Below are 27,007 nucleotides of genomic sequence, written 5' to 3' on the forward strand. Positions count from 1 at the left end.
GCGTTTGTCCTCGGAAATAAACTTTTTTTTCTAAGTGCCTATTGTTTTCTATGAGATGTGGTTTAGAAACACGAACATTAACAAACAAAATGGAAATTGCTCAAATAATTGAATACGTGTTAATAAACGAAAGTTTAATGAGAGGTATGCACTTGGAATTATAAAATCGCATCAAATCAAATGTTGAATTCCTACTCAATATCTGTAGTATATACTCGTTGTAGTAGTTGGTCTAGTAGAAATAGTTGTCTGAGTTAGATTATAAATAGTTGTAGTATAGTTCTTGTAGTAGTTGTCAAAATTGTTCTAGTAAGTTAGGTGTTGCAGAAGCAACAGTGCTTGCCACAAATGAACCATAACACCTTGCTGATCTCGTCAAGGAACATCAACCATCACCACGCATTCTCCAGTTATCCTCTCAATGTATTTTGGCTAGCCATCGAACAAAGACGGTCACTTTCAGATGCACTTCTGCAGTCATCTGGATTGCTTTTCCTTTCGATATTATGAAGCTACTGGAGCTATGCACTTTTAAATCATCTAGATAAAAAATAAATTAGAACTGATTATTTGTTTAGTTTATTGTCCTTCCTCCGCTCCTCCTGTTGGCTACGTACGGTGCGAAAGAAGTTTAACATACGTATACTGTATATAGTCGTTGTTGTAGGAGAGCTATTTGTAGTCTTTGGAGTCGCAACAGTTGTAGTTGTTGAAGTAGAAGCAGTTTTAGTGGTCGTTGTCGTTCTAGCAGCTGTAATAGTAGTTTAAGTAAGTGATGTTGAAATAGTAGAAGTATGGTAGTAGTTGTCATAGTAGTTGTTGTAGCACTGTTATACTAGTTGCTGAAATAGTTGTAATCGTCCTTGTCTTAGTCATATATCCTTAAGCATTTGTGGAAGAGTTTATGTCGTAGTTGTCGTGGTAGAAGTTTTTTCAGTAGTTGTAGAAGTGGATAATGTTGCTGCTGCTGTTGTTGTAGTCACTGTTTGTGAATGCTGTTGAATTGCCACGTTAACACGAGACACAAGTAAAACAAATTAAGCCCCATGGCCCTGGCACCAGCCTCAGCCAAGCGCCCTGTCGACCAAGTCGAACCCTGCCAAGGCAACACTTTGCAGGCTTCACAGCTGGGTAGGCCTCTTGGGCGTTCAGGAAACCAGCAAGAAGCAGCAAATAAATGCTTCAGCACGCACAGGGAAGGGGGTCCCCCCTCTTCTCCCTCTCCTTCTCTTGCTCGCTCCCGGGCAGGACTTGGCGGAGTTATCAGGAGAAGAGTTTACTTTTTCGATGTCTCCTCCAGCACGCTTTCACTATCTCCTAAGGAGCCCTGGAGGGCCCCCTCGAGATTAGGAGCAGGAGACAGTCGTTGGCTGCTAAACTTCTCTTTCCATAGATCTGTCTCTCCGCGTAAAAACATATGACAGTAAACCCTCGATTATCCGCACTAATGACGCGGTAGACAGCCATGGATAATTCAAAATCGCGGATAATCCAAAAATATCCATTTTCCACGGATCTCCTCGCTCAAAATTCACAATCGATCGATCAACGATGTGTATGCTTAGTGATAATAACACTTTCTTGCTCCGGCCCAGCAGAAGACCCCGCCCACTAAGTGGACAGCAGAGCCAAGATACATATTTGTTCGGTTTAAGCACGTCTACTTGTAGTACACATTTCCAAAACGGTTTTAAATGATTAACTTGGGCTTAAGCGAAAGTTTTCAATTTCTGGCAAAATTTTACGTGCGCTGTTTTTCCGAAAATGGAATGAACCGCACGCAGATAATCGAGAGTATCCGGTAAAAATATGTCTAACAAAATCTACCGGCCCAACTGCCTTGTAAGGAATGAATATGTAACCGGCTCACCCTATCCCTCTACTCCCATGATCATAATGAGGGGACAGGCTGGTTAATAAAGACAACAACATAATACGAGTTCGGAGGCGATGAGTGGATACTCTGCGTTGTGTTCTGCCCTCCTCTTGAGGATCGAGTGACTCCACCACCGAGGCACACCTGAGAGTTGTGGAACGTCAACTCTTTATTTCAATGTTTTGAGGAGCTTTCGTGCATCTACAATTATGTAATGGTTCGACAGAGGCGCACACACTCGTATGGAGGCAACACTGTTTATTTAACAGAGCTGCATAACAACTGTAACCCACACACTATATATAAGGTGGCGACCACCGTCCTAATCTCGCTAACACTCGAACACTCGGGTACTACTCTGCTTGGCCACTACGACTTGAGGCTTCTGTCTTCAGTCTTCATGAGGCGTCTTCATCCCGGACATGAACAGCCCCGCTCTGCATGCGGAGCCGCTTATATGCACCTCAGTGTGGCCTGACCACACCCAGGCCACGCCCATCTTCTCGAACCTTCGAGAAGACTCTGCTCCCTGACCACGTGACCCCCAAGGTCCCCCTGGAGTCCCTGGCCCCCACCTTGATCCGGTCATGTGTCCGGTCGGGTTAACTTAGAGTGCAACGGCCTGACACGACCCCCGTGGCACTCGTCAGCAGCCTCCACACTGCCCGACCCGGCAGTGATGTCATTCGTACCGACCCGACATAGCAGTGACATCATGCGAACAGACCCAACACGGTAGTGACATCATATGTCACTACATCACCCCCCCCCCCCCCCCCCCGATGTAACATACAGCCATCCCGGCTGTGACCATATTTAACCGAGAAATGTGTAGATCTCAACAAATAGAACGTCAATAAATAACCGGCGACCGACAATACATTTCGCGAGCAACATATTTACACATGTAGGGGTGTTACGGGAGGGAAACGGACGGGTACACAGAGGTGTCCACAACACGTCCGCAAACGGTTACCACCCTGGCGGGCTGTGGGAGGATGCTGTGATCCCACACAGCCCCGTCCCTCGGTGGCAAGTTGGTATAAAAGGCGGAGAGCCAGAGAGCTCGGGGAAGTGTTGGGGAGCTAAAGAGCAAAGGGCCAGTGAAGACTGAAGACCGGCCAGATAAACCCTGGAACTCCTCTGACCCGCTGTCCTTCTCAGGGCTAGGCAGAGCAAGCTAGTGGTGTGGCCCCAGAGCCTCAGAGCCGATGTCCTTCTAAGGGCCAGGTCTGTCTGGCTGGGTGTCGTGACCTGCGCATTGACCAGGGCCAAGTCAGGTAGCCTCCCCTAGCGCCTTTAGCGGAGGACCTGGGAGCATAATAGTTAGGCAGATAGCCTAGGGGTGCATCCCAGTCCAGTACGGGTGAAGGGGCCGTTACCCCTTCCATTGTTACCCTGTGAGTTACAATAAATAGTGTGCCTCAACGACACCGTCTCTGTCGCCCACTACACATATAAGGAGAGAAGAGAATAAAAAAATAAAAAAATGTGAATGGTGAATTAACGACACAACAAGCATGCATTAACCGGTTAACTCGCAAAACCCCCACCACATTCGGTGCCCCTCTGTAAAATCACGCACGCACAGAACAATAAATTACCAGAGTAACAACTCGCAACAGGTGAAAGAGTCATTTGAAGCATGCGGTTTTTGAACGAGTCCGTGTGGCTGGACCTCCAGGCGAGGTGGGCCTAAGCTCACTGGAAGGTCCAGGGGGAATTTAAATGCTGGCAGGCAGGTGTGGCCGCTCCATCAAGGGCGGCGGCGTCGACGGGGGGTGGTCGGTTGTCAGCTGCTCCGCACTCAGCGGGGCGTCCAGAGGAGCAGCAGCCGTCAGTGCCGAGGGCATCACAAGCTCCGATCCTGTGGGCGGGACCACAGAGCCACCCTGAGGGACCACCTCCACAGGCGCGCCCCCCAGCTCACCCAGTACACCCGACACTCGGCCCTCAGAAATTTGAGATGAGGGGATGTGATGGGGATTAAAAAACGACATAAGTCGCGACGGATGTATGGACTAATTCCGGCGGCCGAACCGGATCTTAGCCCATACCACTTCGACCGGACCCCGCCAGGGCCACAGCTTGGGCGATGTGCCGACAGGCACTTTCGGACAGTGCAGCCAAGCCCTGTCTCCCGGGGCCCACTATTTGCCCGATTCGCGACGACGTCTCAACCACTCGTTGGCCAATTCCCAGGCGGCGGAATTTTCTCTAGAGGCCTCGGGCGCCTCTGAAACCCATTGGAGGGTAAACCACATAGGTTCAGAGATGGTAACCTTCGGCTTCCCAGGAGCCATTTTAAGCTGGACATCAATGGGGGGGTTTGGTTCCCGTCCATACAGCAAAAGAGCGGCGAGTAGCCAGTGGAAACATGCGGAGTCATTCTGTAGGCCGCAAGCACCCCAGGGATGCGCAAATCCCAATCTTTACGTGACTCATCGACCTGCTGACTCAACATCGAGGTCAGAGTCCTATTGAGCCACTCTACCATCCCATCCGTTTGGTGATGATAGGGTGATGTGCGAACCTTTTCTGTCCCAAAAGTTCGCACACCTCCTTCAGCAGTTTAGCCGACATTTTTTCCCCCTGATCAGTGAGGAGGCACTCCGGGGGCCCTTTATCTAGCACGTACCCATGCAAAAATGTCTCGGTGATACCGGCAGCTGATTGATTTGGGAGCGGCCAAACCACAGGCCAGCGGAAAAAGTATTCAACGTCCATAAGTAAGTATTTATTTCCCCGGGTAGTAGTAGGAAAGGGTCCCAATATGTCTAGAGCCACAAGCTCGTTGATGCGGGACACTTTAATGGACTGTAAGGGCAGGCAGCAATTCACAGCCGGCGGCTTGCGACAAGCACACTGCACACACCCCTTAAAAACTTTTTAATGTCCGGTGTCATGTCGGGCCAAAAAGAATCAAGCTGAAGGGTGGCCAGGGTCTTATAAACCCCCAAATGCATCAGCCGCTCATGGATGGCCACAATCAGCCTGCCCCTGAGGCACCTAGGCACAATAATACAATAGCGTTGCAACCCGCCATCCCAATACATCAACAGGCCCCCCTTTTGAATGACGAGAGCTACCCTGCGTTGGCCCGAGCCGTCATCCAACTCCCCTACACGGCGCCGCATATTAAATAGGGAAGCGTACTCTGCCTGGAGGCGCCCCTATTCGGAGTGGGTCAGCCCAGGGCAGCGTCACGTGCCACGGAGCGCTGGGCTCCTTCGTGGAAGGAGTCGATACCGACGCGACAATGGGGGAGGGACACAATCATGTCCGGCGATTTGCAGCGGGTCGAGCCAGAAAGACATGTGGAGTCGCCGTCCAGGGGAAGCTGTGACAGTGCGTCAGCATTAGTGTGCCGCATCCCATTACGATAAGACACCCAGAACGAGTAATCCTGCAGAATTTCTAACCAAACAACGTGAGAGCTGGCCCGATGGTTGCTCAAAGCGCAAGGCGTACTGGAGGGCGGCGTGATCAGAGCTCACCTCGAACCGCGTGCCATACAAATAGGGCTGGTACTGCTGTACAAATAAAACTATGGCGAGTAGTTCCCGGCGCGTTACACAATAATGTTGCTCGGCCGGTGAGAGCACTCTACTGCCATACGCCACCACCCTCTCTACTCTGTCCACCAGAGCGGCCAGCATCCACTCCTCCTGCTTTTCCTTCTTGCCGAGAGGGGCCGTGCCCCTTAGGCCATCTTCAAGTCGTCCCTGGGACCCCCGGGGGAACTGCTTCTGCCCCACCTGGGGGTCCGCAGATGAGGACCCGTTCGAAATCCGTCCATTTAAAATAAACTGCCTCCAGCGTCCTATTTATCCCAATGCCATCTGTCGGGAGTCGCATACACGAGCCGGATTGTGTTACCAGTTGAACTGGGTCCTTGCTGTGCTATGCCTTCCCCTGGGTCATGCAAATCAATTTATAACATTTTTGACATGCGTTTTTCTGGATTTTGTTGTTGTTATTCTGTCTCTCACTGTTCAAATAAACCTACCATTAAAATTATAGACTGATCATTTCTTTCTAGATTTGAAGCTTTCATGACTGCAAAGATTCATATTCTTAGGTTTTTTTGTGTTGAGCATTGCATGCAGTCTTTGATCGCCGCTCCTCCTCCCTCCCGATACGTTTCCATGCATTGTGTTGAGCACTGCGTTGCAGTCTTTGATCACCGCTCCTCCTCCCTCCCGATACGTTTCCATTCATTGGCTACCACAGTCTGATAAGCTCTCCAACCCCCCCCTCTCCACCTCCCTTCAACTTGCTTATAAGGGATTACATCTTGAATCATTGCTTCACTTGATGCAGCTAATTCGGCTGTGACGGTCCCACCTGATGACGGAGACTTGTGTTGCCTCCGAAACGTCGTGATTTTTATTTTTATTTTATTTTTATTTTGATGTTTTACTTACGTGACTTAACCGAAAAAACCTACGAATATGATCATTTCTTTGTCAGTGGGCAAACGTACAACATCAGTAGGGGATCAAACACTTTTTCCCTCACTGTATGTAAAGACAGTACAGAGGGTTCGAGAGTAGGGGCGTGGCCAAGTTTCAAGGGATGGCCACGCTGGGGAAAAATGCGATCAAGAGGAGAGGCTCGGGGCTGCTGCTGGAGTAGAGACCTTTGCTGTCAAGTGAACGTGTCTTCAAATATCGAGTCGTTACACATGTACAGCGTTCATCTGAATCTGAATAGATGCCCTGTACACTGAATTGATTACGCCACTGCTGGGCGTGGCCTACTGTGCCGTCACGTGAGTCTATGGGTCAAATCCATTGCCATCATTGATAATTATACGTGTGATTAAGTACATTCAGCCCATACCAGCAATTCATATATTTAACAGCATAACATATTGGCTGGCTGTCCTCTGTAATATCAATGCATCCTCTGCGTTGTGACATCACTGCTTATTTTTTGTCCTCCGTGACATTATAGCATCCTAAATGCTGCCATGATTAACTGAATGAAACTTTAACACATAATACAGGTACATCTATTTACGCAATCTAAACCAAAAAAAGCCTGTATTACGATTGAAGGTTGGTTCGACATTTGATATGTGTTGTTTGCAACGAAAACATTGAACCATACTATTCCAACTGGAATAGAAGTGGCGGCCAAGTTCTTTCGTTGTGCATGTCAAACTAACATCATACATGCAAACAACTTTCCTTCGCCCACTCCCACCCTAGCTGTGTCTTCTCCCTTTCCTACGTCTTAACACAATACTCGGACTAAGCCTCTCACGTAAGTCACAGTATATTGAAGTTACCACTTCCTCACGTGGTGCCCAATACTCGATGCGGAAAATGACCGCGATATCAACTTGGGCCACTTGAGGCTAATGCATAAAATGGTATCCATCCTCACCATTTTTCCCTGTTGTACAACCTCAGTGGAAGCATTGTGCCTGAGCCGGTGGAAACTGCTCTACACGTGGTGCAAATTATTTAGCAGTGTCCTGTTCTAACAGCTGCTTTATTGCAGCCTAAAATAGGCACTTTGCATCATTTACCAAATCCTACAATACCCCTTCTACACAAGGCTATGCATCCTTCCTACAGCAAAGGCAGGCATGTTCATCTGAGTAAAAATCCCATACAATGAATTATCTGTCTAGCACCAATACTCAGTCGTATACACACAATGCACAAACTATATCAGCAAGACAACATGGCCCAGACATCTTAAGCCAGGGGTCCTCAAACTTTTTAAACAGGGGGCCAGTTCACTGTCCCTCAGACCGTTGAAGGGCCGGACTATAGTTAAAAAAACTATGAACAAATTCCTATGCACACTGCATATATCTTATTTTGAAGTGAAGAAACAAAACGGGAACAAATACAATATTTAAAATGAAGAACAAGTAAAGTTAAATCAACAAACTTGCCAGTATTTCCATGGGAACTATGGGCCTGCTTTTGGCTAATGAGATGGTCAATGTCCGGTTCCATATTTGTCACTGCTAGTCGTAACAAGTGATGCAAGTGTGCATCCGTTAGTCTAGATCTGGTTGGAGATTTCAAATGTTTCATTCTGGAAAAAGTCTGTTCACAGACATAAGTGCTGCCAAAGATGGTTGCCATTTTGAGTGCATGGTTCCTGAGATGAGGATATGTCTCAGAGGGGAGGGATGCATAGAAATTATGAAGGCTGCTTGACTTGAATGCGTCTTTCAGAGAGTCACAATTCTGCAGTTCAGCCAGTTCCATTTGGTAAATTGTATCCACATTTTCAATGTAGATAGAAAATGAGTTACGGAAAAGTTGTATGTCCTGTTCATGGAGATGAAGCTCTTTAAATCTAAATTGGAACTCCTTTTGCAATTTTTCCAGTGAATCCACACATGTTTTGTTTGGGAATGCAACCAATGGTTTTTCCACTAACAGATTTTGAGTTGTGGGGAGATGGCAGAAGTTTTCCTCCTTCACTTGTTTGATGAGGAGGCCTAATTTTACTTCAAATGCTTTGACATGTGATTGCATATCACAGATGACCTTCCCCTTTCCTTGAAGTTGCAAATTGAAACTGTTGAGTAGCTCTGTTACATCTGTCAGAAAGGCAAGGTGCCATTTCCATTCTGCATCATTGAGCTCTGGTACTTCTTTGTTTTTTGAAAGCAGAAAAGCTGTAATCTGTGGAAGTAAGTCATAGAAACGTTTCAAAACTCTCCCTCGACTCAGCCAACGGACTTCTGTGTGGTACAGAACATCTTCATAGTCAACATTTAGCTCAGACAGAAATTCCTGAAATTGTCTGTGGTTTAGTGCATGAGCTCTAATGAAGTTAACACAAGATACCACAATTTTCATAACAGAGTCCCACTTCAGTGATTTACTACACAGCGCTTGTTGGTGGATGAGGCAGTGTATGGCTATTGGATGAGAATGGTTATGTTTGTCCAGCTCTTGCTTAATGCGAGTAATTACTCCTTTCTTAGACCCCACCATGCTAGGAGCACCATCAGTTGTCACACTGACTAGTTTAGCCCAGTTCAGCTCCAAACCATTCACAGTTTGGCAAACCTTTTCATAGATATCCTCTCCTGTAGTTGTTCCTTTGATGCTTTGCAGTGCAGCAAGCTCTTCTGTGACTTCGAAATAGTCATTCGTCCCACGAATAAAAATTAGAAGTTGTGCAGAATCACGAATATCATTGCTTTCGTTGAGTGCCAAGGAAAATTAGGAAAGTTTTTTTGTGGAGTTTTGCAAATGCTGATGCAAATTTTCTCCCATTTCTTCAATCCTCCGTGTAATTGTAGGTTCTGAAAGACTCACTGTACTAAATAAATCGGCCTTCTCTGGACACATCTCTTTGGCAACAGAAAGAAGGCATTATTTAACAAATTCTCCCTCCACGAATGGTCTGCCAGTGCACGCTATTAGCTTGGCAACTTGAAAACTTAATCGCAGTGATGAATTATTTAGCTGCTTCTGCTTCACAAAAGTTTTTTGCGGAGTTGTTAATGTATTTTTCAGTTTAATTATTTTATCTTTTCTCACTTCTCCGACCAAACAATCATATTTATCTTTATGTTGAGTTTCATAGTGTCGACGTAAATTGTATTGTTTGAGCACAGACACTATATTCTGGCATATCAGACACACAGCTCTTTCCTTGTACTGCATGAAAAAGTAATCATAAGTCCACTGTTCTTTGAATATCCTACACTCCGAGTACATTTTTCTCTTTCTTGACATCTTTGTTTCCTACGGAGTCAAAATTGCTATTAGTAAAATACCAATATATATACAGCGCTACAAAAACAATATACCAGCTATAACTTTGCCCACACAGAGACATACAGACTGCACTGCCCATCAATGCAGTCTGATTGGGGGAACTCCGCTTTTACCCCAGGCTCACACTGGTGCGGGTGCCATTATAAAGTTAATTACACCTGCAGTTTTGTTCACAGATCGCAGTGCGATCTGCGAACTCGCATAGGAATCTGATCGCATGGGGGAGAAGACCCAAGCGATCCGATTCCACAGCAGGAAAAAAGAAGGCACATGTGCCTTTTTTCTTCCGAATCTAATGCAAGTTCAGCCATACAAGCATATGGCTGAACTCGCACTGCTCAGAGATCGCAACAGTATGAACCGGGGCTTACATAACATACAACATATAACCTCATACAACTGAATAGCAATCAGAATATAAATGCACTTACTGTCATTTAAATTGGGTTTCCTACTCCTCGGCTGTCTGTCACTGACCAGCACGGGAAAACAGCAGGCAGCTCCTCCAGAGATCAGAGATCACTCTGTTATTACCCCTCTATCATTTACTCAGCGGTGCGTGTGCTGGGGATCTACACCCCCAGCACACAGGAATATCACTGGGAGTGGAGCCGAGGGGCAAGTGAGGGAGCTGAGGGAGAGAGAGCCAGTCAAGCGCAGCCAGGGGAGGGCTGGCAGCCTTAGGCCTGGGGGGCAAGTCCAGTCAATTGGCCCATTTAACCATTCACCAGCGCAGCCCAATGAGTGCCCACCGCCGCAGCTCAATCAGTGCCCACCGCCGCAGCTCAATCAGTGCTCACCAGCGAAGCCAAATCAGTGCTCGCGACCGCAGCCCAATCAGTGCCCACCACCGCAGCCCAATCAGTGCCCACCACCGCAGCCCAATGAGTGCTCACCACCGCAGCTCAATGAGTGCTCACCAGCGCAGCCCAATTAGTGCTCACCAGCGCAGCCCAATTAGTGCTCACCAGCGCAGCCCAATTAGTGCTCACCAGCGCAGCCCAATTAGTGCTCACCAGCGCAGCCCAATTAGTGCTCACCAGCGCAGCCCAATTAGTGCTCACCAGCGCAGCCCAATGAGTGCCCACCGCCGCAGCTTAATCAGTGCCCACCGCCGCAGCTCAATCAGTGCCCACCGCCGCAGCTCAATCAGTGCTCGCCACCGCAGCCCAATCAGTGCCCACCACCGCAGCCCAATGAGTGCTTACCAGCGCAACCCAATTAGTGCTCACCAGCGCAGCCCAATTAGTGCTCACCAGCGCAGCCCAATTAGTGACCATGGGCCGGATAAATGTCCTCGGCGGGCCGCATGTGGCCCGCGGGCCGTAGTTTGAGGACCCCTGTCCTACACACTTGCTTTACTTATCTTGTTGTTACTTGGTGTTTCCTCTCAATGTTTGGGCTCTCTTCCCAGTTTCTTGCTTATCCTCAGTTTTTTTCATTTTAAAACTATAAATAAAATGTGTTTCTTCATCAGTTTTTTAGGTCTACCTATCCTTTTTTTGCTACTTTCTAATTTTTCTGGTTTTCATTTGGGGTTCTCTCCCAGTTCATTGGTTGTCTTCTCAGTTAATCTGGTTTTCATTGAAATGTTTTGGAATTCTTTCTCACAGTTTCTGAGCGAGCGTTGAAAAGCATTTGCACGTGCTCACATGAAGGATATCTTGCGTTGCTCTGGTGTAGGTGGCCGGTTAGCTCAGCTGGTTAGAGCGTGGTGCTAATAACGCCAAGGTCCTGGGTTCGATCCCCATACTGGCCAGTTACTGTTTTCCTTCATTTAAAAAATTCTATGAAAATTTTGCTCTTGATGCTTTCTCAGCTTTATTGGGTTTGCCTGGCAGGTTTTCATTTTTCTCATTTCACGGAATATCTCTCAAGTTTACTCGGTTTGCCGCACCATCCCTTAGGATTCTGCCTCGGTTTCTTGTAATTTCCTTTTACTTGTTGGAGCAGAATCTTAGTTTCCTGGGAGTGTGTCCCAATTTTTTGGGTCCATCAATCAGTTTGTTCGAATTTTCTCTCCTTTTTTACTTTCCATCTCTTCGATTTTAAGAGTTCCTTTGCAGTTTGTGTTTGTTTACACCACTGCCTTGGACTTCCCACACACTTGCTTGACTTATCTTGTTGTTACTTGGTGTTTCCTGTCAATGTTTGGGCTCTCTTCCCAGTTGCTCGTTAATCCTCTCATTTTCTTCCTTTTAAAACTATGAATAAAATACGTTTCTTTATCAGTTTTTTAGGTCTACCTTTCAGTTTCTTGCAATTTTCCATTTTTCATGGTTTTTATTTGGGGTTCTCTTCCAATTCATTGGTTGTCTTCTCAGTTTATCGGGTTTTTATTGACATTTTTCGGAATTCTTTCTCCCAGTTTCTGAGCGAGTGTTGAAAAGCATTTGCACGTGCTCACATGAAGAATATCTCGCAACAGTTATATAGAGGTGGCCGGTTAGCTCAGCTGGTTAGAGCGTGGTGCTAATAACGCCAAGGTCCTGGGTTCGATCCCCATACTGGCCAGCGGCTGTTTTCTCCATTTAAATAATTTAAAGAGATTTGAGCTCTTGATGATTTCTCTCTCAGCTTCTTGGGCTTTTTTCCTGGCAGGTTATCAGTATTTCTCATTTCAAGGAATATTTCTCAAGTTTTCTCGGTTTGCCGCACCATCCCTTAGATTTCTGCCTGTTTCTTGGAATTTCCTTTCACTTTTTGGAGCAGAATCTTAGTATCCTGGGAATGTGTCCCAATTTATTGGGTGCATCAATCAGTTTGTTCGAATTTCATCTCCTTTTTTTTTTTCAATCTCTTGAATTTTTAGAGTTCCTTTGCAGTTTGTGTTGTTTACATCACTGCCTTGGACTTCCCACACACTTGCTTGAATTACCTTGTTGTTACTTGGTGTTTCCTCTCAATGTTTGGGTTCTTTTCCTAGTTTTTTTGTTTATCCTCTCAGTTACTTTATTTTAAAAGTATAAATAAAATGTGTTTCTTTATCAGTTCTTAGGTCTACATATCCTTTTCTTGCATCTTTCTAATTTTCATTGTTTTTAATTGGGGTTCTCTCTTAGTGAACTCTCAGTTTATCGGGTTTTCGTTTACATTTTTAAATCCTTTATATTAAGTTCACTTGCTTGCTTGCTTGCGCGCTTACGACCGTGCAAATCTTTCGGTCGTTTTTTTACCCACTTCCCGTGATCCAATCGAGCTGACATTTTGCACACATACTCGTTGTGCGTGACAATAAATTTTCGTGAAAATTTTTTTCCAAAATTTTACACTTTTTAGGAAAAAAAAATTATATGTAATTACCAATTGCTTAATGGTGGCAAGCAATCATCTGACCCATAGGTGGCAGCCATCTCAAGCCAGAGGACGAGAGGACTCTAGCCGCCACGCATATAAAAGATTTATAGTCAAAAACTTTGTTTTTACGGGTTCATTTTTTCGGCATTCTTTCTCCAAATTTCTGAGCGAAACTTTTGAAAAGCATTTGCACGTGCTCACGTGAAGGATATCTTGCACCAGTCTAACGGAAGTGGCCGGTTAGCTCAGCTGGTTAGAGCAGGGGTCCTCAAACTACGGCCCGCGGGCCACATGCGGCCCGCCGAGGACATTTATCCGGCCCGCCGGGTGTTTTTGCCGCCGCTGCCTGTCTGTTACTTTTTTTCTACATGAGAAGGACGGTCATTGGTGGAAGAGGGAGAGGGGGCGGAGTTCCCCCCAATCAGACTGCATTGATGGGCAGTGCAGTCTGTATGTCTCTGTGTGGGCAAAGTTATTGCTGGTATATTGTTTTTGTAGCGTTGTATATATATTGGTATTTTACTAATATAAATTTTGACTCCCTAGGAAACAATGATGTCAAGAAAGAGAAAAATTGACTCGGAGTGTAGGATATTCAAAGAACAGTGGACTTATGATTACTTTTTCATGCAGTACAAGGAAAGAGCTGTGTGTCTGATATGCCAGAATATAGTGTCTGTGTTCAAAGAATACAATTTACGTCTACACTATGAAACTCAACATAAAGATACATATGATTGTTTAGTCGGAGAAGTGAGAAAAGATAAAATATTAAAACTGAAAAATACATTAACAACTGAGCAAAATACTTTTGTGAAGCAGAAGCAGCTAAATATTTCATCACTGCGAGCAAGTTTTCAAGTTGCCAAGCTAATAGCATGCACTGGCAGACCATTCGTGGAGGGAGAATTTGTTAAAGAATGCCTTCTTTCTGTTGCCAAAGAGATGTGTCCAGAGAAGGCCGATTTATTTAGTACAGTGAGTCTTTCAGGACCTACAATTACACGGAGGATTGAAGAAATGGGAGACAATTTGCATCAGCATTTGCAAAACTCCACAAAAAAACTTTCCTATTTTTCCTTGGCACTCGACGAAAGCATTGATGTTCGTGATTCTGCACAACTTCTAATTTTTATTCGTGGGACAAATGACTATTTCTAAGTCACAGAAGAGCTTGCTGCACTGCAAAGCATCAAAGGAACAACTACAGGAGAGGATATCTTTCGATTTAAAGCTTTCGTGACTGCAGGGATTCATCTTCTTGGTTCTTTCGGTAAAGTCACATAGAAGGGAAGTAATAAAATAATAAAAGTAAAACATAATAAAATAATTCTCACGACGTTTCGGCCACAACGCAAGCAGCCGTCCTCAGGTGAAAACCAGGTCTGTTGGGGAGACAGCGTCTGAATGAAACAGCACACGAGCTTGGAGCATATATAAGCTGGGTTGGAAGCGGGGGAAAAAGCGCCTTGACAAAATAATTTGCATATCAAGAGAAATTTAGCATATTTATGGGAAATGCAGGAATGTGATTAGAACTACATATGCCCGTGCTGCATATGTAGTACTAATCACATTCCTGCATTTCCCATAAATATGCTAAATTTCTCTTGATATGCAAATTGTTTTGTCAGGGCGCTCTTTCCCCCGTTTCCAACCCAGCTTATATATGCTCCAAGCTCGTGTGCTGTTTCATTCAGACGCTGTCTCCACAACAGACCTGGTTTTCACCTGAGGACGGCTGCTTGCGTTGTGGCCGAAACGTCGTGAGAATTATTTTATTATGTTTTATTTTTATTATTTTATTACTTCCCTTCTACGCGATTTTACCGAAAGAACCAAGAAGAGAGGATATCTATGAAAAGGTTTGCCAAACTGTGAATGGTTTGGAGCTGAACTGGGCTAAACTAGCCATTGTGACAACTGATGGTGCTCCTAGCATGGTGGGGTCTAAGAAAGAAGTAATTGCTCGCATTAACCAAGAGATGGACAAACATAACCATTCTCATCCAATAGCCATACACTGCCTCATCCACCAACAAGCGCTGTGTAGTAAATCACTGAAGTGGGACTCTGTTATGAAAATTGTGGTATCTTGTGTTAACTTCATTAGAGCTCATGCACTAAACCACAGACAATTTCAGGAATTTCTGTCTGAGCTAAATGTTGACTATGAAGATGTTCTGTATCACACAGAAGTCCGTTGGCTGAGTCGAGGGAGAGTTTTAAAACGTTTCTATGACTTACTTCCACAGATTACAGCTTTTCTGCTTAAAAAAAACAAAGAAGTACCAGAGCTCAATGATGCAGAATGGAAATGGCACCTTGCCTTTCTGACAGATGTAACAGAGCTACTCAACAGTTTCAATGTGCAACTTCAAGGAAAGGGGAAGCTCATCTGTGATATGCAATCACATGTCAAAGCATTTGAAGTAAATTAGGCCTCCTCATCAAACAAGTGAAGGAGGAAAACTTCTGCCATCTCCCCACAACTCAAAATCTGTTAGCGGAAAAACCATTGGTTGCATTCCCAAACAAAACATGTGTGGATTCACTGGAAAAATTGCAAAAGGAGTTCCAATTTAGATTTAAAGAGCTTCATCTCCATGAACAGGACATACAGCTTTTCCGTAACCCATTTTCTATTTACATTGAAAATGTGGATACAATTTACCAAATGGAACTGGCTGAACTGCAGAATTGTGACTCTCTGAAAGACGCATTCAAGTCAAGCAGCCTTCATAATTTCTATGCACCTCTCCCCTTTGAGACATATCCTCATCTCAGGAACCATGCACTCAAAATGGCAACCATCTTTGGCAGCACTTATGTCTGTGAACAGACTTTTTCCAGAATGAAACATTTGAAATCTCCAACCAGATCTAGACTAACGGATGCACACTTGCATCACTTGTTACGACTAGCAGTGACAAATATGGAACCGGACATTGACCATCTCATTAGCCAAAAGCAGGCCCGTAGTTCCCATTGAAATACTGGCAAGTTTGTTGATTTAACTTTACTTGTTTTTCATTTTAAATATTGTATTTGTTCTCGTTTTGTTTCTTCACTTCAAAATAAGATATATGCAGTGTGCATAGGAATTTGTTCATAGTTTCTTTTAACTATAGTCCGGCCCTCCAACGGTCTGAGGGACAGTGAACTGGCCCCCTGTTTAAAAAGTTTGAGGACATCGGGGTTAGAGCGTGGTGCTAATAATGCCAAGGTCCTGGGTTTGATCCTCATACTGGCCAGCTGCTGTTTTCCTCCATTTAAAAAATATTAATGAAAATTGAGCTCTTTGATGCTTTCTCTCTCTGCTTATTGGAGTTTTTCCTGGCGGGTTATCAGTTTTTTTTAATTTCACGGAACATCAATCAGTTTTTCTCGGTTTGCAGCACCGTCTCTTCGGTTTCGCTTCTGTTTCTTGGAATTTCCTTTCACTTTTTGGCGCAGGATCTTAGTTTCCTGGAATTGTGTCCCAATTTCTTGCGTCCATCAATCAGTTTGTTCGAATAATCTCTCTTTCTTTCCACCACTGCCTTGGACTTCCCACACACTTGCTTGATTTTTAAATCCTTTATATTAAGTTCACATGCTTGCTTGCGTGCGCGCTTACGACCGTGCACATCTTTCGGTCGTTTTTAAACCGACTTCCCGTGATCCAATCGAGCTGACATTTTGCACACAGACTCGTTGTGCGTGACAATAAATTTTCGTGAAAATGTATTTCCAAAATTTTACATTTTTTTAGAATTTTTTTTTATATTTAATTACCAATTGCTTAATGGTGGCAGGCAATCATCTGACCCATAGGTGGCAGCCATCTCAAGCCGGAGAACGAGAGGACTCTAGCCGCCCGTTTCAAAGACCAATGTGGGCTGGGTTGTGGCCCATTGAACACGCATATAAAGGATTTATAGTGAAAAACTTTGTTTTTACGGGCTAATTTTTTCGTAATTTCCTTTCACTTCATTAACATTTTTTTGGCATTCTTTCTCTCAATTTCTGAGAGATACTGTTAAAAAGCATTTGGACGTGCTCACATGAGGGATATCTTGCACCAGCCAAAGCGAGGTGGCCGGTTAGCTCAGCTGGTTAGAGCGTGGTGCTAATAACGCCAAGGTCCTGGGTTCGATCCCCATACTGGCCAGCTGCTGTTTTCCTCCATTTAAAAAAATAAAATAAAAATTTTGCTCTTGATGTTTTTCATCTTTATTGGGTTTGCCTGGCAGGTTAAAGTTTTTCTCATTTCATCCCTTAGGATTCTTCATTTCACGGATTTTATCTCTCAAGTTTACTCAGTTTGACGCACCATCCCTTAGGATTCTGCCTCGGTTTCTTGTAATTTCCTTTTACTTTTTGGAGCAGAATCTTAGTTTCCTGGGAATGTGTCCCAATTTTTTGGGTCCATCAATCAGTTTGTTCGAATTTTATCTCCTTTTTTTTCTTTCAATCTCGTGGATTTTTAGAGTTCCTTTGCAGTTTGTGTTGTTTACATCACTGCCTTGGACTTCCCACACACTTGCTTGAATTACCTTGTTGTTACTTGGTGTTTCTTCTCAATGTTTGGGCTCTCTTCCTAGTTTTTTGTTTATCATCTCAGTTTCTTTATTAAAAAAGTATGAATAAAATGTGTTTCTTTATCAGTTTTTAGGTCTACATATCCTTTTCTTGCATCTTTCTAATTTTCATTGTTTTTATTGGGGTTCTCTCTTAGTTCATTGAATTTCCTCTCAGTATATCGGGTTTTCGTTTACATTTTTAAATCCTTTATATTCAGTTCACTTGCTTGCTTGCTTGCGCGCTTACGACCGTGCAAATCTTTCGGTCGTTTTATTACCCACTTCCCGTGACCCAATCGAGCTGACATTTTGCACACAGACTCGTTGTGCGTGACAAAAAATTGTCGTGAAATTTTTTTTCCAAAATTTTACAATTTTTAGGGAAAAAAAATTATATGTAATTACCAATTGCTTAATGGTGGCAAGCAATCATCTGACCCATAGGTGGCAGCCATCTCAATCCAGAGGACGAGAGGACTCTAGCCGCCATGCATATAAAGGATTTATAGTGAAAAACTTAGTTTTTACGGGTTAATTTTTTTAAATCCTTTATATTCAGTTCACTTGCTTGCACGCTTACGACCGTGCAAATCTTTCGGTCGTTTTTTTACTGACTTCCCATGATCCAATCGAGCTGACATTTTGCACACAGACTCGTTGTGCGTGACAATAAATTTTCGTGAAATTTTTTTTCCAAAATTTTACACTTTTTAGGAAAAACAAATTACATGTAATTACCAATTGTTTAATGGTGGCAAGCAATCATCTGACCCATAAGTGGCAGCCATCTCAAGCCAGAGGACGAGAGGACTCTAGCCGCCACGCATATAAAGGATTTATAGTCAAAAACTTTGTTTTTACAGGTTCATTTTTTCGGCATTCTTTCTCCAAATTTCTGAGCGAAACTTATGAAAACATTTGCACGTGCTCACGTGAAGGATACCTTGCACCAGTCTAACGGAAGTGGCCGGTTAGCTCAGTTGGTTAGAGCGTGGTGCTAATAATGCCAAGGTCCTGGGTTCGATCCTCATACTGGCCAGCTGCTATTTTCCTCCATTTAAAAATATTAATGAAAATTGAGCTCTTTGATGCTTTCTCTCTCTGCTTATTGGAGTTTTTCCTGGCGGGTTATCAGTTTTTTTTAATTTCACGGAAGATCAATCAGTTTTTCTCGGTTTGCAGCACCGTCTCTTCGGTTTCGCTTCTGTTTCTTGGAATTTCCTTTCACTTTTTGGCGCAGGATCTTAGTTTCCTGGGATTGTGTCCCAATTTCTTGCGTCCATAAATCAGTTTGTTCGAATAATCTCTCTTTCTTTCCACCACTGCCTTGGACTTCCCACACACTTGCTTGATTTTTAAATCCTTTATATTAAGTTCACTTGCTTGCTTGCTTGCGTGCTTACGACCGTGCAAATCTTTCGGTCGTTTTTAAACCGACTTCCCGTGATCCAATCGAGCTGACATTTTGCACACAGACTCGTTGTGCGTGACAATTTATTTTCGTGAAAAGATTTTTCCAAAATTTTACACTTTTATGAATTATTTTTAATATTTAATTACCAATTGCTTAATGGTGGAAGGCAATCATCTGACCCATAGGTGGCAGCCATCTCAAGCCAGAGAACGAGAGGACTCTAGCCGCCCGTTTCAAAGACCAATGTGGGCTGGGTTGTGGCCCATTGAACACGCATATAAAGGATTTATAGTGAAAAACTTTGTTTTTACGGGCTAATTTTTTTGTAATTTCCTTTCACTTCATTAACATTTTTTCGGCATTCTTTCTCTCAATTTCTGAGAGACACTGTTAAAAAGCATTTGCACGTGCTCACATGAGGGATATCTTGCACCAGCCAAATCGAGGTGGCCGGTTAGCTCAGCTGGTTAGAGCGTGGTGCTAATAACGCCAAGGTCCTGGGTTCGATCCCCATACTGGCCAGCTGCTGTTTTCCTCCATTTAAAAAATTCAATTAAAATTTTAGCTCTTGATGCCTGGCAGGTTTTCATTTTTCTCAATTCACGGAATATCTCTCATCTTTTCTCGGTTTGACACACCATCCCCTAGATTTCTGCCTCTGTTTCTTAGAATTTACTTTCACGTTTTGGCGCAGGATCTTAGTTTCCTGGGAATGTCCCAATTTCTTGGGTCCATCAATCAGTTGGTTCGAATATAATTCTCCTTTTTGATTTTAATCTCTTGAATTTTTAGAGTTCCGTTGCAGTTTGCGTTTGTTGACACCACTCCATTGGATGTCCCACACACTTGCTTGACTTACCCTGTTGGTATTTGGTGTTTCTTCTCAATTTTTGGGCTTTCTTCCCAGTTTCTTGGTTATCCTCAGTTTTTTCATTTTAAACCTATAAATAAAATGAGTTTCTTTATCAGTTTTTAGGTCTGCTTATACTTTTCTTGCATGTTTCAAATGTTCATTGTTTTATATTTGATTTCTCTCTGAGTTCATTGGATTTCCTTTCCGTTTATTGGGTTTTCGTTGACATTTTTTCAACATTCTAGCTCCAAATTTCTGAGCGAAACTGTTGAGACGCATTTGCACGTGCTCACATGAAGGATATCTTGCATTTCTCTGGAGTAGGTGGGCGGTTAGCTCAGCTGGTTAGAGCGTGATGCTAATAACGCCAAGGTTCTGGGTTCGATCCCCATACTGGTCAGATGCTCTTTTCCTCCATTTAAACTTTTTCATGAAAATGTAGCTTTTGATGCTTTCTCAGCTGGGTTTTTTTCCTGGAAGGTTTTCATTTTTCTCATTTCACGGAATATCTCTCAAGTTTACTCGGTTTGCCGCACCATCCCTTAGGATTCTGACTCTGTTTCTTGTAATTTCCTTTCACTTTTTGGCACAGGATCTTAGTTTCCTGGGAATGTGTCCCAATTTAATGGGTGCATCAATCAGTTTGTTCGAATTTTCTCTCCTTTTTTTTCTTTCCATCTCTTGGATTTTTAGAGTTCATTTGCAGTTTGTGTTTGTTTACACAACTGCCTTGGACTTCTCACACACCTATTTGACTTATCTTGTGTTACTTGTTGTTTCCTCTCAATGTTTGGGCTCTCTTCCCAGTTTCTCGTTTATCCTCTCAGTTTCTTAATTTTAAAACTATGAATAAAATACGTTTCTTTATCAGTTTTTTACGTCTAATTTTCAGTTTCTTGTATTTTTCAAATTTTCATGGTTTTTATTTGGGGTTCTTTCCCAGTTCATTGGTTGTCTTCTCAGTTTATCGGGTTTTCATTGACATTTTTCGGAATTCTTTCTCCCAGTTTCTGAGCGACAGCATCGAAAAGCATTTGCACGTGCTCACATGAAGGATATCTTGCACTAGCCAAACGGAGGTGGCCGGTTAGCTCAGCTGGTTAGAGCGTGGTGCTAATAACGCCAAGGTCCTGGGTTCGATCCCCATACTGGCCAGCTGCTGTTTTCCTCCATTTAAAAAATTCAATTAAAAATTTTAGTTCTTGATGCCTGGAAGGTTTTCATTTTTCTAATTTCACGGAATATCTCTCATCTTTTCTCGGTTTGACACACCATCCCTTAGATTTCTGCCTCTGTTTCTTAGAATTTACTTTCACGTTTTGGCGCAGGATCTTAGTTTCCTGGGAATGTCCCAATTTCTTGGGTCCATCAATCAGTTGGTTCGAAAATAATTCTCCTTTTTTTCTTTTAATCTCTTGAATTTTTAGAGTTCCGTTGCAGTTTTCGTTTGTTGACACCACTCCATTGGATGTCCCACACACTTGCTTGACTTACCCTGTTGGTATTTGGTGTTTCCTCTCAATTTTTGGGCTTTCTTCCCAGTTTCTTGGTTACCCTCAGTTTTTTCATTTTAAACCTATAAATAAAATGAGTTTCTTTATCAGTTTTTAGGCCTACCTACACTTTTCTTGCATCTTTCAAATGTTCATTTTTTTAATTTGGTTTCTCTCTAAGTTCATTGGATTTACTTTCAGTTTATTGGGTTTTCGTTGACATTTTTTCAACATTCTATCTCCAAATTTCTGAGCGAAACTGTTGAAACGCATTTGCACATGCTCACATGAAGGATATCTTGCCTGTCTCTGGAGTATGTGGCCGGTTAGCTCAGCTGGTTAGAGCGTGATGCTAATAACGCCAAGGTCCTGGGTCCGATCCCCATACTGGCCAGCTGCTGTTTTCCTCGATTTAAAATTTTTAATGAAAATTGAGCTCTTTGATGCTTTCTCTCTCTGCTTATTGGGGTTTTTCCTGGCGGGTTAAAAGTTGTTTTTATTTCACGGAACATCAATCAGTTTTTCTCGGTTTGCAGCACCGTCTCTTCGGTTTCGCTTCTGTTTCTTGGAATTTACTTTCACTTTTTGGTGCAGGATCTTAGTTTCCTGGGATTGTGTCCCAATTTCTTGCGTCCATCAATTAGTGTGTTCGAATAATCTCTCTTTCTTTCCACCACCGCCTTGGACTTCCCACACACTTGCTTGATTTTTGAATCCTTTATATTAAGTTCACTTGCTTGCGTGCTTACGACCGTGCAAATCTTTCGGTCGTTTTTAAACCGACTTCCCGTGATCCAATCGAGCTGACATTTTGCACACACACTCGTTGTGCGTGACAATTTATTTTCGTGAAAAGATTTTTCCAAAATTTTACACTTTTTAGGAAAAAAAATTATATGTAATTACCAATTGCTTAATGGTGGCAAGCAATCATCTGACCCATAGGTGGCAGCCATCTCAAGCCAGAGAACGAGAGGACTCTAGCCGCCCGTTTCAAAGACCAATGTAGGCTGGGTTGTGGCCCATTGAACACGCATATAAAGGATTTGTAGTGAAAAACTTTGTTTTTACGGGCTAATTTTTTGGTAATTTCCTTTCACTTCATTAACATTTTTTCTGCATTCTTTCTCTCAATTTCTGAGAGACACTGTTAAAAAGCATTTGCACGTGCTCACATGAGGGATATTTTGTACCACCCAAATCGAGGTGGCCGGTTAGCTCAGCTGGTTAGAGCGTGGTGCTAATAACGCCAAGGTCCTGGGTTCGATCCCCATTCTGGCCAGCTGCTGTTTTCCTCCATTTAAAAAAATCAATTAAAATTTTAGCTCTTGATGCCTGGCAGGTTTTCATTTTTCTCAATTCACGGAATATCTCTCATCTTTTCTCCGTTTGCAGCACCGTCTCTTCGGTTTCGCTTCTGTTTCTTGGAATTTCCTTTCACTTTTTGGTGCAGGATCTTAGTTTCCTGGGATTGTGTCCCAATTTCTTGCGTCCATCAAATAGTTTGTTCGAATAATCTCTCTTTCTTTCTACCACTGCCTTGGACTTCCCACACACTTGCTTGATTTTTGAATCCTTTATATTAAGTTCACTTGCTTGCGTGTTTACCACCGTGCAAATCTTTCGGTCGTTTTTAAACCGACTTCCCGTGATCCAATCGAGCTGACATTTTGCACACAGACTCGTTGTGCGTGACAATTTATTTTCGTGAAAAGATTTTTCCAAAATGTTACACTTTTTATGAATTTTTTTTAATATTCAATTACAAATTGTTTAATGGTGGCAGGCAATCATCTGACCCATATGTGGCAGCCATCTCAAGCCAGAGAACGAGATGACTCTAGCTGCCCGTTTCAAAGACCAATGTGGGCTGGGTTGTGGCCCATTGAACACGCATATAAAGGATTTATAGTGAAAAACTTTGTTTTTACGGGCTAATTTTTTTGTAATCTCCTTTCACTTCATTAACATTTTTTCGGCATTCTTTCTCTCAAATTCTAAAAAGCATTTGCACGTGCTCACATGAGGGATATCTTGCACAAGCCAAATCGAGGTGGCTGGTTACCTCAGCTTGTTAGAGCGTGGTGCTAATAACGCCAAGGTCCTGGGTTCGATCCCCATACTGGCCAGCTGCTGTTTTCCTCCATTTAAAAAATTCAATTAAAATTTTAGCTCTTGATGCCTGGCAGGTTTTCATTTTTCTCATTTCACGGAATATCTCTCATCTTTTCTCGGTTTGACACAACATCCCTTAGATTTCTGCCTCTGTTTCTTAGAATTTACTTTCACGTTTTGGCGCAGGATCTTAGTTTCCTGGGAATGTCCCAATTTCTTGGGTCCATCAATCAGTTGGTTCGAAAAAAATTCTCCTCTTTTTCTTTTAATCTCTTGGCTTTTTAGAGTTCCGTTGCAGTTTGCGTTTGTTGACACCACTCCATTGGATGTCGCACACACTTGCTTGACTTACCCTGTTGGTATTTGGTGTTTCCTCTCAATTTTTGGGCTTTCTTCCCAGTTTCTTGGTTATCCTCAGTTTTTTCATTTTAAACCTATAAATAAAATGAGTTTCTTTATCAGTTTTTAGGTCTACCTATCCTTTTCTTGCATCTTTCAAATGTTCATTGTTTCATATTTGATTTCTCTCTGAGTTCATTGGATTTCCTTTCCGTTTATTGGGTTTTCGTTGACATTTTTTCAACATTCTATCTCCAAATTTCTGAGCGAAACTGTTGAGACGCATTTGCACATGCTCACATGAAGGATATCTTGCATTTCTCTGGAGTAGGTGGCCGGTTAGCTCAGCTGGTTAGAGCGTGGTGCTAATAACGCCAAGGTCCTGGGTCCGATCCCCATACTGGCCAAATGCTGTTTTCCTCCATTTAAATATTTTTTTAATGAAAATTGAGCTCTTTGATGCTTTCTCTCTCTGCTTATTGGGGTTTTTCCTGACGGGTTAACAGTTTTTTTTATTTCACGGAACCTCAATCAGTTTTTCTCGGTTTGCAGCACCGTCTCTTCGGTTTCGCTTCTGTTTCTTGGAATTTCCTTTCACTTTTTGGTGCAGGATCTTAGTTTCCTGTGATTGTGTCCCAATTTCTTGCGTCCATCAAATAGTTTGTTCGAATAATCTCTCTTTCTTTCTACCACTGCCTTGGACTTCTCACACACTTGCTTGATTTTTGAATCCTTTATATTAAGTTCACATGCTTGCTTGCGTGCGCGCTTACGACCGTGCAAATCTTTCAGTCGTTTTTAAACCGACTTCCCGTGATCCAATCGAGCTGACATTTTGCACACAGACTCGTTGTGCGTGACAATTTATTTTCGTGAAAAGATTTTTCCAAAATGTTAAACTTTTTATGAATTTTTGTTATATTTAATTACAAATTGTTTAATGGTGGCAGGCAATCATCTGACCCATAGGTGGCAGCCATCTCAAGCCAGAGAACGAGAGGACTCTAGCCACCCGTTTCAAAGACCAATGTGGGATGGGTTGTGGCCCATTGAACACGCATATAAAGGATTTATAGTGAAAAACTTTGTTTTTACGGGCTAATTTTTTTGTAATTTCCTTTCACTTCATTAACATTTTTTCGGCATTCTTTCTCTCAATTTCTGAGAGACACTGTGAAAAAGCATTTGCACGTGCGCACATGAGGGATATCTTGCTTCTGCCAAATCGAGGTGGCCGGTTAGCTCAGCTGGTTAGAGCGTGGTGCTAATAACGCCAAGGTCTTGGGTTCGATCCCCATACTGGCCAGCTGCTGTTTTCCTCCATTTAAAAAATTCAATTAAAATTTTAGCTCTTGATGCCTGGCAGGTTTTCATTTTTCTCATTTCACGGAATATCTCTCATCTTTTCTCGGTTTGACACACCATACCTTAGATTTCTGCCTCTGTTTCTTAGAATTTACTTTCACGTTTTGGCGCAGGATCTTAGTTTCCTGGGAATGTCCCAATTTCTTGGGTCCATCAATCAGTTGGTTCGAAAAAAATTCTCCTCTTTTTCTTTTAATCTCTTGGCTTTTTAGAGTTCCGTTGCAGTTTGCGTTTGTTGACACCACTCCATTGGATGTCGCACACACTTGCTTGACTTACCCTGTTGGTATTTGGTGTTTCCTCTCAATTTTTGGGCTTTCTTCCCAGTTTCTTGGTTATCCTCAGTTTTTTCATTTTAAACCTATAAATAAAATGAGTTTCTTTATCAGTTTTTAGGTCTACCTATCCTTTTCTTGCATCTTTCAAATGTTCATTGTTTCATATTTGATTTCTCTCTGAGTTCATTGGATTTCCTTTCCGTTCGTTTGGTTTTCGTTGACATTTTTTCAACATTCTATCTCCAAATTTCTGTGCGAAACTGTTGAAACGCATTTGCACATGCTCACATGAAGGATATCTTGCGTTTCTCTGGAGTAGGTGGCCGGTTAGCTCAGCTGGTTAGAGCGTGGTGATAATAACGCTAAGGTCCTGGGTCTGATCCCCATACTGGCCAGCTGCTGTTTTCCTTCATTTAAAAAAATCTATGAAAATTTTGTTCTTGATGCTTTCTCAGCTTTATTGGGTTTGCCTGGTCGGTTTTCATTTTTCTCATTTCACGGAATATCTCTGAAGTTTACTCGGTTTGCAGCACCATCCCTTAGGATTCTGCCTCGGTTTCTTGTAATTTCCTTTTACTTGTTGGAGCAGAATTTTCGTTTCCTGGGAATGTGTCCCAATTTCTTGGGTCCATCAATCAGTTTGTTCGAATTTTCTCTCCTTTTTTACTTTCCATCTCTTCGATTTTTAGAGTTCCTTTGCAGTTTGTGTTTGTTTACGCCTTGGACTTCCCACACACTTGCTTGACTTATCTTGTTGTTACTTGGTGTTTCCTGTCAATGTTTGGGCTCTCTTCCCAGTTGCTCGTTAATCCTCTCATTTTCTTCCTTTTAAAACTATGAATAAAATACGTTTCTTTATCAGTTTTTTAGGTCTACCTTTCAGTTTCTTGCAATTTTCTATTTTTCATGGTTTTCATTTGGGGTTCTCTTGCAATTCATTGGTTGTCTTCTCAGTTTATCGGGTTTTCATTGACATTTTTCGGAATTCTTTCTCCCAGTTTCTGAGCGAGTGTTGAAAAGCATTTGCACGTGCTCACGTGAAGAATATTTCGCAACAGTCAAAAAGAGGTGGCCGGTTAGCTCAGCTGGTTAGAGCGTGGTGCTAATAACGCCAAGGTCCTGGGTTCGATCCCCATACTGGCCAGCTGCTGTTTTCTCCATTTAAATAATTTAAAGAGATTTGAGCTCTTGATGATTTCTCTCTCAGCTTCTTGGGTTCTTTTCCTGGCAGGTTTTCAGTTTTTCTCATTTCAAGGAATATTTCTCAAGTTTTCTCGGTTTGCCGCACCATACCTTAGATTTCTGCCTGTTTCTTGGAATTTCCTTTCACTTTTTGGAGCAGAAACTTAGTATCCTGGGAATGTGTCCCAATTTATTGGGTGAATCAATCAGTTTGTTCGAATTTTATCTCCTTTTTTTTCTTTCAATCTCGTGGATTTTTAGAGTTCCTTTGCACTTTGTGTTGTTTACATCACTGCCTTGGACTTCCCACACACTTGCTTGAATTACCTTGTTGTTACTTGGTGTTTCCTCTCAATGTTTGGGCTCTCTTCCTAGTTTTTTGTTTTTCCTCTCAGTTTCTTTATTTTAAACATAAATAAAATGTGTTTCTTTATCAATTTTTAGGTCTACATATCCTTTTCTTG

General features: G+C 42.8%; 9 non-coding genes across 9 annotated transcripts; all 9 read left to right on the forward strand.

The window, feature by feature from the left end:
* The first annotated feature begins 11,327 nt into the window (after positions 1-11,327).
* On the forward strand, positions 11,328-11,401 carry TRNAI-AAU (transfer RNA isoleucine (anticodon AAU)). Its single transcript has one exon. It is a non-coding gene; the product is annotated as a tRNA-Ile (tRNA).
* A 681-nt stretch (positions 11,402-12,082) lies between these two features.
* TRNAI-AAU (transfer RNA isoleucine (anticodon AAU)) lies at positions 12,083-12,156 on the forward strand. Its single transcript has one exon. It is a non-coding gene; the product is annotated as a tRNA-Ile (tRNA).
* A 4,862-nt stretch (positions 12,157-17,018) lies between these two features.
* Positions 17,019-17,092, forward strand: TRNAI-AAU (transfer RNA isoleucine (anticodon AAU)). Its single transcript has one exon. It is a non-coding gene; the product is annotated as a tRNA-Ile (tRNA).
* Positions 17,093-19,366: 2,274 nt separating this feature from the next.
* Positions 19,367-19,440, forward strand: TRNAI-AAU (transfer RNA isoleucine (anticodon AAU)). Its single transcript has one exon. It is a non-coding gene; the product is annotated as a tRNA-Ile (tRNA).
* A 1,412-nt stretch (positions 19,441-20,852) lies between these two features.
* TRNAI-AAU (transfer RNA isoleucine (anticodon AAU)) lies at positions 20,853-20,926 on the forward strand. The gene has a single exon. It is a non-coding gene; the product is annotated as a tRNA-Ile (tRNA).
* Positions 20,927-22,472: 1,546 nt separating this feature from the next.
* TRNAI-AAU (transfer RNA isoleucine (anticodon AAU)) lies at positions 22,473-22,546 on the forward strand. The gene has a single exon. It is a non-coding gene; the product is annotated as a tRNA-Ile (tRNA).
* A 1,505-nt stretch (positions 22,547-24,051) lies between these two features.
* Positions 24,052-24,125, forward strand: TRNAI-AAU (transfer RNA isoleucine (anticodon AAU)). The gene has a single exon. It is a non-coding gene; the product is annotated as a tRNA-Ile (tRNA).
* An 825-nt stretch (positions 24,126-24,950) lies between these two features.
* Positions 24,951-25,024, forward strand: TRNAI-AAU (transfer RNA isoleucine (anticodon AAU)). Its single transcript has one exon. It is a non-coding gene; the product is annotated as a tRNA-Ile (tRNA).
* Positions 25,025-26,431: 1,407 nt separating this feature from the next.
* On the forward strand, positions 26,432-26,505 carry TRNAI-AAU (transfer RNA isoleucine (anticodon AAU)). Its single transcript has one exon. It is a non-coding gene; the product is annotated as a tRNA-Ile (tRNA).
* Positions 26,506-27,007: the final 502 nt, after the last annotated feature.

The sequence above is a fragment of the Lethenteron reissneri genome, unplaced genomic scaffold, assembly GCF_015708825.2.
Source record: "Lethenteron reissneri isolate LAM-NWPU_2019-01 unplaced genomic scaffold, ASM1570882v1 scaffold_1864, whole genome shotgun sequence".
In the NCBI taxonomy this organism is placed as follows: domain Eukaryota; kingdom Metazoa; phylum Chordata; class Hyperoartia; order Petromyzontiformes; family Petromyzontidae; genus Lethenteron; species Lethenteron reissneri.